This window comes from Labeo rohita, unplaced genomic scaffold, assembly GCF_022985175.1.
Source record: "Labeo rohita strain BAU-BD-2019 unplaced genomic scaffold, IGBB_LRoh.1.0 scaffold_377, whole genome shotgun sequence".
NCBI classification, from domain to species: Eukaryota; Metazoa; Chordata; class Actinopteri; order Cypriniformes; family Cyprinidae; genus Labeo; species Labeo rohita.
Genome location: NW_026129295.1, coordinates 57,662 through 67,516, shown reverse-complemented (window position 1 = coordinate 67,516; position 9,855 = coordinate 57,662). Strand labels below are relative to the sequence as shown.

At 43.7% G+C, this 9,855-nt stretch overlaps 1 pseudogene; it reads left to right on the top strand.

Moving 5' to 3' along the window:
• Positions 1–7,287: 7,287 nt before the first annotated feature.
• LOC127160531 (tripartite motif-containing protein 16-like) overlaps positions 7,288–9,855 on the top strand; it is a 33,860-nt pseudogene continuing 31,292 nt past the window's right edge.

Here is a 9,855-nt window from a genome sequence, read left to right as displayed (position 1 = left end):
ACTAACCATGTTAGAAACATGCTAACAACATGCTAGTATAATGTTAATTGTGCAAGCAACATGCTAGTAACATGCTAACATGTTAGAAACATGTTAGCAACACGCTAGCAACTTGCTAATCATGCTAGCAGCATGGTAACCATGTTAGAAACATGCTAACAACATGCAAGTATAATGTTAATTGTGCAAGCAACGTGCTAGTAACATGCTAATCATGATAGAAAAATGCTAGTAACTTGGTAATCATGCTAATCATACTAGAAACATGCTAGTAACATGCTAACAACATGCTAGTAACATGCTAATTATGTCAACAACATGCTAGTAACTTGCTAATCAGGCTAGCAGCATACTAACCATGTTAGAAACATGCTAACAACATGCTAGTATAATGTTAATTGTGCAAGCAACATGCTAGTAACATGCGAATATGCTCGGCCCTAGCAGCTTTTAAAGCCTGTCTGTATCTGGACATACCATTCATGCAATTCTAAAAACTTCCAAGTTAGTTTTTCTTCATTTGCACTCAAGATTATGAGTTTCTTTCTTGAGAGAATGGGTATTACTGTTGTACCATGGCGCAATACAATTTTTCTAACTTTTTTTAGTTTGATGGGGGCATCACCTTCTAACGTATTGGAGAAGATGGTGCCCATATTGCTAGTCATTTTGTCTAGATCCTGTGTATTAATGGGTACACAGAGCAGTTGAGATAAATCAGGCAGGTTATTTGTAAATCTGTCTTTGGTGGCTGGAACAATAGTTCTGCCAAGACGATAACGCAGAGCCATATAGTTAATATCAGTGATACGCAGCATGCACGATACAAGGAAATAATCAGAAACATCATCTCTTTGAGGTACAATATCTATATCAGTAAGATCAATTCCATGCGATATAATTAAATCTAGCATATGATTAAAACGATGAGTGGGCCCAGTGACATTTTGCTTGACTCCAAAAGAGTTTATTAGGTCAGTAAACACAAGTCCTAACGCATCATTTGTATTATCAACGTGAATGTTAAAATCTCTGACAGTTAGCGCTTTATCAAAATTAACCAATAGCTCTGAAAGGAATTCGGCAAATTGTTTTAGGAAATCTGTATATGGCCCTGGCGTAGCTAAAACAAGAGATAGGAGAGATTTCTTTTGCATATCTGACAGAGTAACATTAAGCAAAAGTATTTCAAATGAATTAAACCTGTATCCTGTTTTCTGAGTAACATTGAGAATATCACTATATATTGTTGCAACACCACCACCATGACCACTCTGACCACTCTGACGGGGCTCATGCTTATAATAGTTTGGTGGAGTAGACCGATTTAGACCAATATAATCATTAGGTTTTATTCAGGTTTCAGTTAAGCAGAGTACATAAAAACTATTATCTGTGATCATTTCATTCACAATAACTGCTTTTGTGTAAGTGATCTAATGTTTAGGAGCCCAAGCTTGCATGTATTTTGCTTTTTTCTGGTTTAATTACGATCTATTTTTTCTATTTTCTATTTTTTCTTTCAAATCTGAAGACTCAGATAAGAGATGGGGTGAGCTAATCATAGACTAAAGACCCATGTAAACAATTAATTAATATTTCTTGTTTCTTATAGCATTATAGTTTTGTCTTGATTGTAGTGTGATCAACATTTGTGTAAGCAGTAGATGTGTTAGGGAAGTAACACGTAACATTTTAATTATAATTACATTATAAAATGAATGAAATGACTCGAAAAAAAGTTTCGTTCATTATGCTGAACGAGACTCAAACTTCCCATTACTACACTGAAGCAGCACGAGTAATGTAGGCCTCAGTCGACAACTGTAAAAGTAGGCATTCGCAACACAAATGTGGAAAAGCATTCCCGGAATATCGCATTAACAAGCTAAATAAACAAACTATGCTGTTACAATTCTCAAAGCACTGACATAATGCGTTTAACTCGGGACTTTGTGTATATTTGTGAAATCAGACTTACCTTTTTGATTCCGCGCCCTCACAGACCACTTTCTTTCATGCTCTTTCCCTGGCTAGTCTCGCTTCCAATCTCGCGATACCATCCTGAATTGACAGTAATGACAACGGCTGTTAAACAGAATAATTAGCTTAGGTACACTTCTGTTTTCTGAAATTTTTAATTTGTGTATACACGAATAACGTCTTATCCCTGAAAATTGTCGTAGCAGCCGTAAAAGCACAAAAAGACACTGAAGCAGCACGAGTTGGCTTCAGTCGACAACTGTAAAAGTAGGCCTCCGCGACACAAATGTGGAAGAGCATTCAAGAATCTCGCGTTAACAAGCTAATTCAACACACTGTGCAATTACAATTTTTCAAGCATTGACATAGTGCTTGAAACTCATTAACCTCATGTATATTTGTGAAATCAGACTTACCTTTTGGTCGTGCTCCTCGATGACTTCTTTCGCACTCTCTCCCTCCTTCTCTGGTTAACGTTAACGTTCCTGGTCTTGCCTCCACTCTCGTGATATTACCCTGAATCGACAGAAATTATGACAACGACTGTTGCTAAGCCGAAAATAAATTAGTGTATGAAATTTTATTTTCTGAAATTAGGAATTTGTATAAAATATTCTAACGTTTCCCTCTGAAAATTGTTGTAGCAATCTGACACTGAAGCGACACAGACAGGCCTTACAAGTCGACAAAACTGACACAACTTTCCTAACTTTTGCGTTAACAACAATTACACTGTTACATGTCGTGCTGGACTGACGAGACGAGAGACGAGATACGATACAAACAAATAACAATTTAATATAACTCTTCGTAGGAACAGGCAGGAACAGAACGATACATCCACACACTTCCAAATAACGTCAAGGACCGACAGCAAACTCAAAACACAAGCAGACTTATAAAGGGAGAGACTAATTACAAACACAGGTGTAGGGGATGACGGTAATGAGGGTTAAACCAAAACAGACAGATTGACGGGGGGAGACAATGGGAGAAACCAAAAGACATAAACAGACATAAATGTGACATTACACCCCCCCCTCCGAATAGGCTCGTCTCGCGCCGTACAACATACAAGAAAAAACAAGAGAATAGGTGGGCGGTTCAGGAGGCCATGGCCGGACAGACAGTTCAAATAAACATAACATAGTCCAGGGGGGTGACGAAGGTGGAAGGAGCCAAGGAGGGAACAGGAGGGACCCGGAGCAGGAGAAGCAGAAGGAGACCCAGACCGCAGCCATGATGACGACCCACGGTGGAGCCGACGGAGGGAGGAGCCATGGTGGAGGAAAGGCTGACGACTCTAGGGGGCCGACCGACGGAGGCGGAGCCGCTGGCGGAGGAGCCCGAGGCGGAGACGGAGAGCCGAAGATCCAGGGCGACACCGAGGATCCGGAGGGCCAAGGCGGAGATCCGGAGGTCTGCGGCGGAGCCGGAGCGACAGAGGATGGAGGCTGTGCCGGAGGGAGGGAGGAGGTCCACAGAGCCGGTGGGACGGAGTGACGAGGCGCAGCCAGAGGAACAGAGTCCTGAGGTGATGAAGAGACGACGACCGACCAGGGCGGAGCCGGAAAGACGAGGGAGCCCAGTGGAGCTGGTGGACCGATGGGCGACGATGGAGACGAGGGCGCTGAGAGCCGTGGTGGAGCCGCGGAGTTCTGGACTCTGAAGCTGGAGGCGGAGCTGAGGGATCCTCCAGCCCTGACACCGATGGAAGCTGGCAGACCCGCAGCGAGCCCACTGCACAGGTGGTGGACTGAGGGTGAGCAGAGGGGCTGTCAGGGGACAGCGGTGAACAGACAGACGTTGACACAGGCAGAAAAGGGAGGGTGGGTGCGGATTCCATACAGGCAGGTATAATGTGACAGGTAGATATTTCCGTAAAGAAGTCTATTAAATCCCCAGAGTTATTTTCTAGAACTTCCGTAGAAAAGTCAATCAAGTCCCCAGAGTTATCTTCCAGCTCACCCCCAGCAGTGGTGCAGTGGGCAGGGCTCTCCATAGCCCTCACTTGCTCCATCTTGCACTCCCCGTCGTGGTAGTTGTAGCCGGCTCTCGCACCTGATCGGACGTGTAAGGCTCTGGCTCTGTGGCGATCTTTGACTCAGTCGCTCGTGGCTCTGGCTCATCATCCGCGGTGGGCTCGGGCTCAAACTCTGCGTGTCGGGGTGCTGGTTGGCTGGGCTCTGGGTCTTGAGTGGGGCTGGTGTCATCCTCCGTGGTCAACGAAGATCTACAGGACACCAGCACCCACTCGATGTAGTTGGCGAAGCTCTCTCGTGGACCCTCCCCGGACAGCTGCGCTTTCGTGGCGATGTTCAGTCCTGCACGGTAGAATGTGCAAAGGCTGCTGTCCGGGTAGTGTGTGAGTGGTACGAACAGGAGGGACCCGGAGCAGGAGAAGCAGAAGGAGACCCAGACCGCAGCCATGATGACGACCCACGGTGGAGCCGACGGAGGGAGGAGCCATGGTGGAGGAAAGGCTGACGACTCTAGGGGGCCGACCGACGGAGGCGGAGCCGCTGGCGGAGGAGCCCGAGGCGGAGACGGAGAGCCGAAGATCCAGGGCGACACCGAGGATCCGGAGGGCCAAGGCGGAGATCCGGAGGTCTGCGGCGGAGCCGGAGCGACAGAGGATGGAGGCTGTGCCGGAGGGAGGGAGGAGGTCCACAGAGCCGGTGGGACGGAGTGACGAGGCGCAGCCAGAGGAACAGAGTCCTGAGGTGATGAAGAGACGACGACCGACCAGGGCGGAGCCGGAAAGACGAGGGAGCCCAGTGGAGCTGGTGGACCGATGGGCGACGATGGAGACGAGGGCGCTGAGAGCCGTGGTGGAGCCGCGGAGTTCTGGACTCTGAAGCTGGAGGCGGAGCTGAGGGATCCTCCAGCCCTGACACCGATGGAAGCTGGCAGACCCGCAGCGAGCCCACTGCACAGGTGGTGGACTGAGGGTGAGCAGAGGGGCTGTCAGGGGACAGCGGTGAACAGACAGACGTTGACACAGGCAGAAAAGGGAGGGTGGGTGCGGATTCCATACAGGCAGGTATAATGTGACAGGTAGATATTTCCGTAAAGAAGTCTATTAAATCCCCAGAGTTATTTTCTAGAACTTCCGTAGAAAAGTCAATCAAGTCCCCAGAGTTATCTTCCAGCTCACCCCCAGCAGTGGTGCAGTGGGCAGGGCTCTCCATAGCCCTCACTTGCTCCATCTTGCACTCCCCCGTCGTGGTAGTTGTAGCCGGCTCTCGCACCTGATCGGACGTGTAAGGCTCTGGCTCTGTGGCGATCTTTGACTCAGTCGCTCGTGGCTCTGGCTCATCATCCGCGGTGGGCTCGGGCTCAAACTCTGCGTGTCGGGGTGCTGGTTGGCTGGGCTCTGGGTCTTGAGTGGGGCTGGTGTCATCCTCCGTGGTCAACGAAGATCTACAGGACACCAGCACCCACTCGATGTAGTTGGCGAAGCTCTCTCGTGGACCCTCCCCGGACAGCTGCGCTTTCGTGGCGATGTTCAGTCCTGCACGGTAGAATGTGCAAAGGCTGCCTGTCCGGGTAGTGTGTGAGTGGTACGAGGTGGACGAAGTCTCTAGTGTGGTCCACGAGAGAGCGATTCCCCTGCTCCAGGAAAAGGAGGAGGACGGCGGGGTTATCCATAACGAAAATAAAGCAGGGAAACGCCGGGGAAAAACTGTATCGGTCGGTCCTTCTGTTACGTGTCGTGCTGGACTGACGAGACGAGAGACGAGATACGATACAAACAAATAACCATTTAATATAACTCTTCGTAGGAACAGGCAGGAACAGGCAGGAACAGAACGATACATCCACACACTTCCAAAAGACATAAACAGACATAAATGTGACATACACACAGACATAATTGAATTTCGGTAATGTTTTGACTGGGCTTCAACCGTTTAGCATTCAACGTTATATCAACGTTGTTTCACCGTTGAAACAACAAGTTTACAATGTAACTTTTGTAGAAAGATTTCAGTAGGATAATGCACCCTACCACAAAGCAAAAATGGTTCAGGAATGGTTTGAGGAATACAACAACGAGTTTGAGGTGTTGACTTGGCCTCCAGATTCCCCAGTTCTCAATCCAATCAAGCATCTGTGGGATGTGCTGAACAAACAGGTGTGATCCACGGAGGCCCCACCTTGCAGTTTACAGGACTTAAAGGATCTGCTGCTAACATCTTGGTGCCGGATATCACAGCACACCTTCAGGGGTCTAGTGGAGCCCATGCCTCAATGGGCCAGGGCTGTTTTGACAGCAAAAGAGGGGCCAACACAAAATCAGGAAGGTGGTCATAATGTTATGCCTGACCATTGTATGTTGATTATTTATCTAGCCAGAAAGACTCCTGAGCAGCACCTTTTTATTTTGGGCATGTCATTAATGTCTCCATGCCAAAATGGGGGGTGCTTGAAAAGGGGTTAAAAAGTGAATTTTGTAAAAGACAATATTTCCCTTTGTATTGAACTTTAAGCATTGTAACTTGCAGATGTTTTTTTATACTCAAACAGCAACGTTACACACTAAAGTTAAGAAGTTGAAATCATAATCAGTGACCCCTTTGGTTTAGATCAGAATACTGTCAAATCTTGAAAAACAATGTCATAAATAGATTTTCTTTATCAATGAACTAATATTAACTAAAATAATTAAGCATTTGATGTGACCATCCTTTGCATTTAAAGTAGCTTTTGCCCTAGGTGCACTTGTGCAGAGTTTTTCAGGTAGCTTTGCAGGTAGGTTACTTGAAGCATCTTGGAGATGTTGCCACAGTTCTTCTGGATTTAGTCTGTCTCAGTTTTTCTGTTTCTTCATGTCATTCCAGAGACAGACTGGATGATGGGATCAGATCTCTGTGTGGAGCACTGGCTGTTGTCAGACTCTTAGTGCAAACAAAAATCTCACTAGATTATTACAATTAATGGCAAACAGAATGTTTGGAAATGTAATCTGATGTTTCCTACTGACACACTACAGCAAAAGATAGAAATAACTTACTTTAAACCATTTTTTAGCTGGTGAAAATACTAGTGGCCTAAGACTTTTGCACAGTACTGTATATGTGTATATATATAAAATTTATTTTTGTAAACAGTTTTATGGTTTTGTAAAGAGTTTTCAGATACACAAGCACTTAAAGTTCATACTGTTTAAGAATAAAGCAGTAAAGTCAGGATCAAGTCAAAAAGCTGTGCCACCCCCACCTCCAAAAATTTGGCTGTAAATTTTTCTGGGACATGGCAACCCTGCCTGTTTTACACACGTTCTCAAACATAGAACCAGGAAGCAGGGAAAGAGAAACTAACTTGACCTGTTGCATATTTGTGTCTCTCTCTGTATTCATGCAGTAAAATGGCAGAAGCCAAAATTTCAGTGGATCAGAATGAGTTCATCTGTCCAGTGTGTCTGGATCTCCTAAAGGATCCAGTGGCCATTCCCTGTGGACACAGTTACTGTAAGAGCTGCATTACAGGCTGCTGGGATCAGGAGGACCAGATGAGAGTCTACAGCTGCCCTCAGTGCAGACAGACCTTCAGTCCAAGACCTGCTTTAGCTAAAAACACCATTTTGGCTGAAGTGGTGGAGAAACTGAAGAAGACTAAACTTCCTTCTGACTATTACGCTGGAGCTGGAGATGTGCAGTGTGACATCTGTACTGGAAGAAAATACAAAGCCGTCAAGTCCTGTCTTGTGTGTCTGAACTCTTACTGTCAAACTCACCTTGAACAACATGAGAATTTCTTTAAAGGAAAGATGCACAATTTGACTGAAGCCACTAGACGACTACAGGAGATGATCTGCCAGAAACATAACAAGCTCCTTGAAGTTTTTTGTCGTACTGACCAGAAATGTATTTGTGTGCTGTGTAAAATGGATGAACATAAAAAACACAACACTGTACCAGCTGCAGCACAGAGGACAGAGAAACAGGTATGAATTTAAAGCAGTAGTTTTTCCAAAAATTGACATTCTGTAATGATTTATTCTTCATTGTGTCATGCCAAAATTGTATAGCTTTCTTTCTCCTGAGATAATTTAATGAGTCTGTTAGTACACAGAACATTCAAAAGGTTGAATTTACAAAAAGGACCATAAGGTAGCTCAAAAGTGATCTATACAAGTATTTTAAAGTGATTTTATCTTTTTTTTTCTTTTTTTATAAATCATTACTATTGGTCACCCTTGCTTGTTTGAGGTTTTTGCAAATGTTTAACCAATGAAAGGTATTAAAAAGAGTTTGTGACTAAACCTCACATCTCTACTGGATACTCAAACTGTTGGTCAAACTCATAACTTTATCCCGCCTCTATTGTGAATGAAGTGCTGTTTGGACCGTTTTTGCTTGTTTACAAGGTAAGGGCAAATAAAGAACTGTTTGTTTGAATAAGTACAGTGAATAAGTACATTTGCCATCGAGTCATATCCAAAATTTTATGAAATAGCATGTCTAGCATTTTGTTTTTCATAACATGAGATTTTGGCTTTATGTTGTCTTTTGGATGTTGGTATCCCAGCAAACAGTGCCGGCCCATGTGGTTGTGGAGCCCTTGGCAAGATAATGAAAAAACTGTTAGAACAATTTGACTAGTGAAGAGAAAGCATGTAAAAAGACAATTTCATATTTAAGCATACATTTCTTTTAAGTGTAACACATCCAACATACATATATAAAAATATTTAAACAGATTAAAACGTAGGAGTGCTAGTGAGCTAGAACAATGAAAGTAAATACATTAAAGAAGAAGTCCACTTCCAGAACAACAATTTACAAATAATTTACTCACCCCCTTGTCATCCACGATGTTCATTGCTTTCTTCAGTTGTAAAGAAATTGTTTTTTGAGGAAAACATTTCCACATTTTTCTCCATATGGACTGATATGGTGCCCCAATTTTGAACTTCCAAAATGCAGTTTAAATGCAGCTTCAAATGATCCCAAATGCGGTTGTAAATGATCCCAGCCGAAAAAGAAGGGTCTTATCTAGCAAAACGATCGGTTATTTTAATAAAAATAATACAATTTATATACTTTTTAATGCCAAACGCTCGTCTTGTCTTACTCTGCCTGGACTGTTTTTGTTCCGGTTCATGACAGTTAGGGTATGTCGAAAAACTCCCATCTCTTGTTCTCCCTCAACTTCGAAATCGCCCTATATCGCTGTTTTACCTTTTTTAAGGGTGTTTGATCTTCTTTGCATGTTCACTTTGCAAAGACTGGGTTGGTACTTCTGCTGTGATGTGGGATGATTTTGAAATGATTTTTGAAAGTTGAGGGAGAAAAACGATTGGAGTTTTTCGACATACCCTAACTGTCTTGAGTCAGAATACACAGAGTTCAGGGAGAGAAAGGCAAGACGAGCATTTGAGATTAAAAAGTATTTAAATTGTATTTTTTTAATGAAAATAACCGATTGTTTCACTAGATAAGACCCTTCTTCCTCTGCTGGGATTGTTTGAAGCCACATTTAAAATGCCTTTTGGAAGTTCAAAATCGGGCCACCATATCAGTCCATTATATGGAGAAAAATGCTGAAATGTTTTTCTCAAAAAACATAATTTCTTTACGACTGAAGAAAAAAGCCTAATCTTGGATGACAAGGGGGTGAGTACATTATATGTGAATCTTTGTTTTGGAAGTGGACTTCTCCTTTAAGCACAAAGAAATAAAATATAAATGAATTATGCATGTGTGTTGTATTAGACCTTTTTTTGGTAGGGGGGATGGGGGGAATAGATATTGGCAAAACAGATTTGGCAAACACTCCCTTTCGTATTTGTGTTCTGTGTAATGGCAAAGTTTTTTTTTTTTCAATGTGTTTTTGCAGCATTGAGCACAGGCAATCAAAAACATA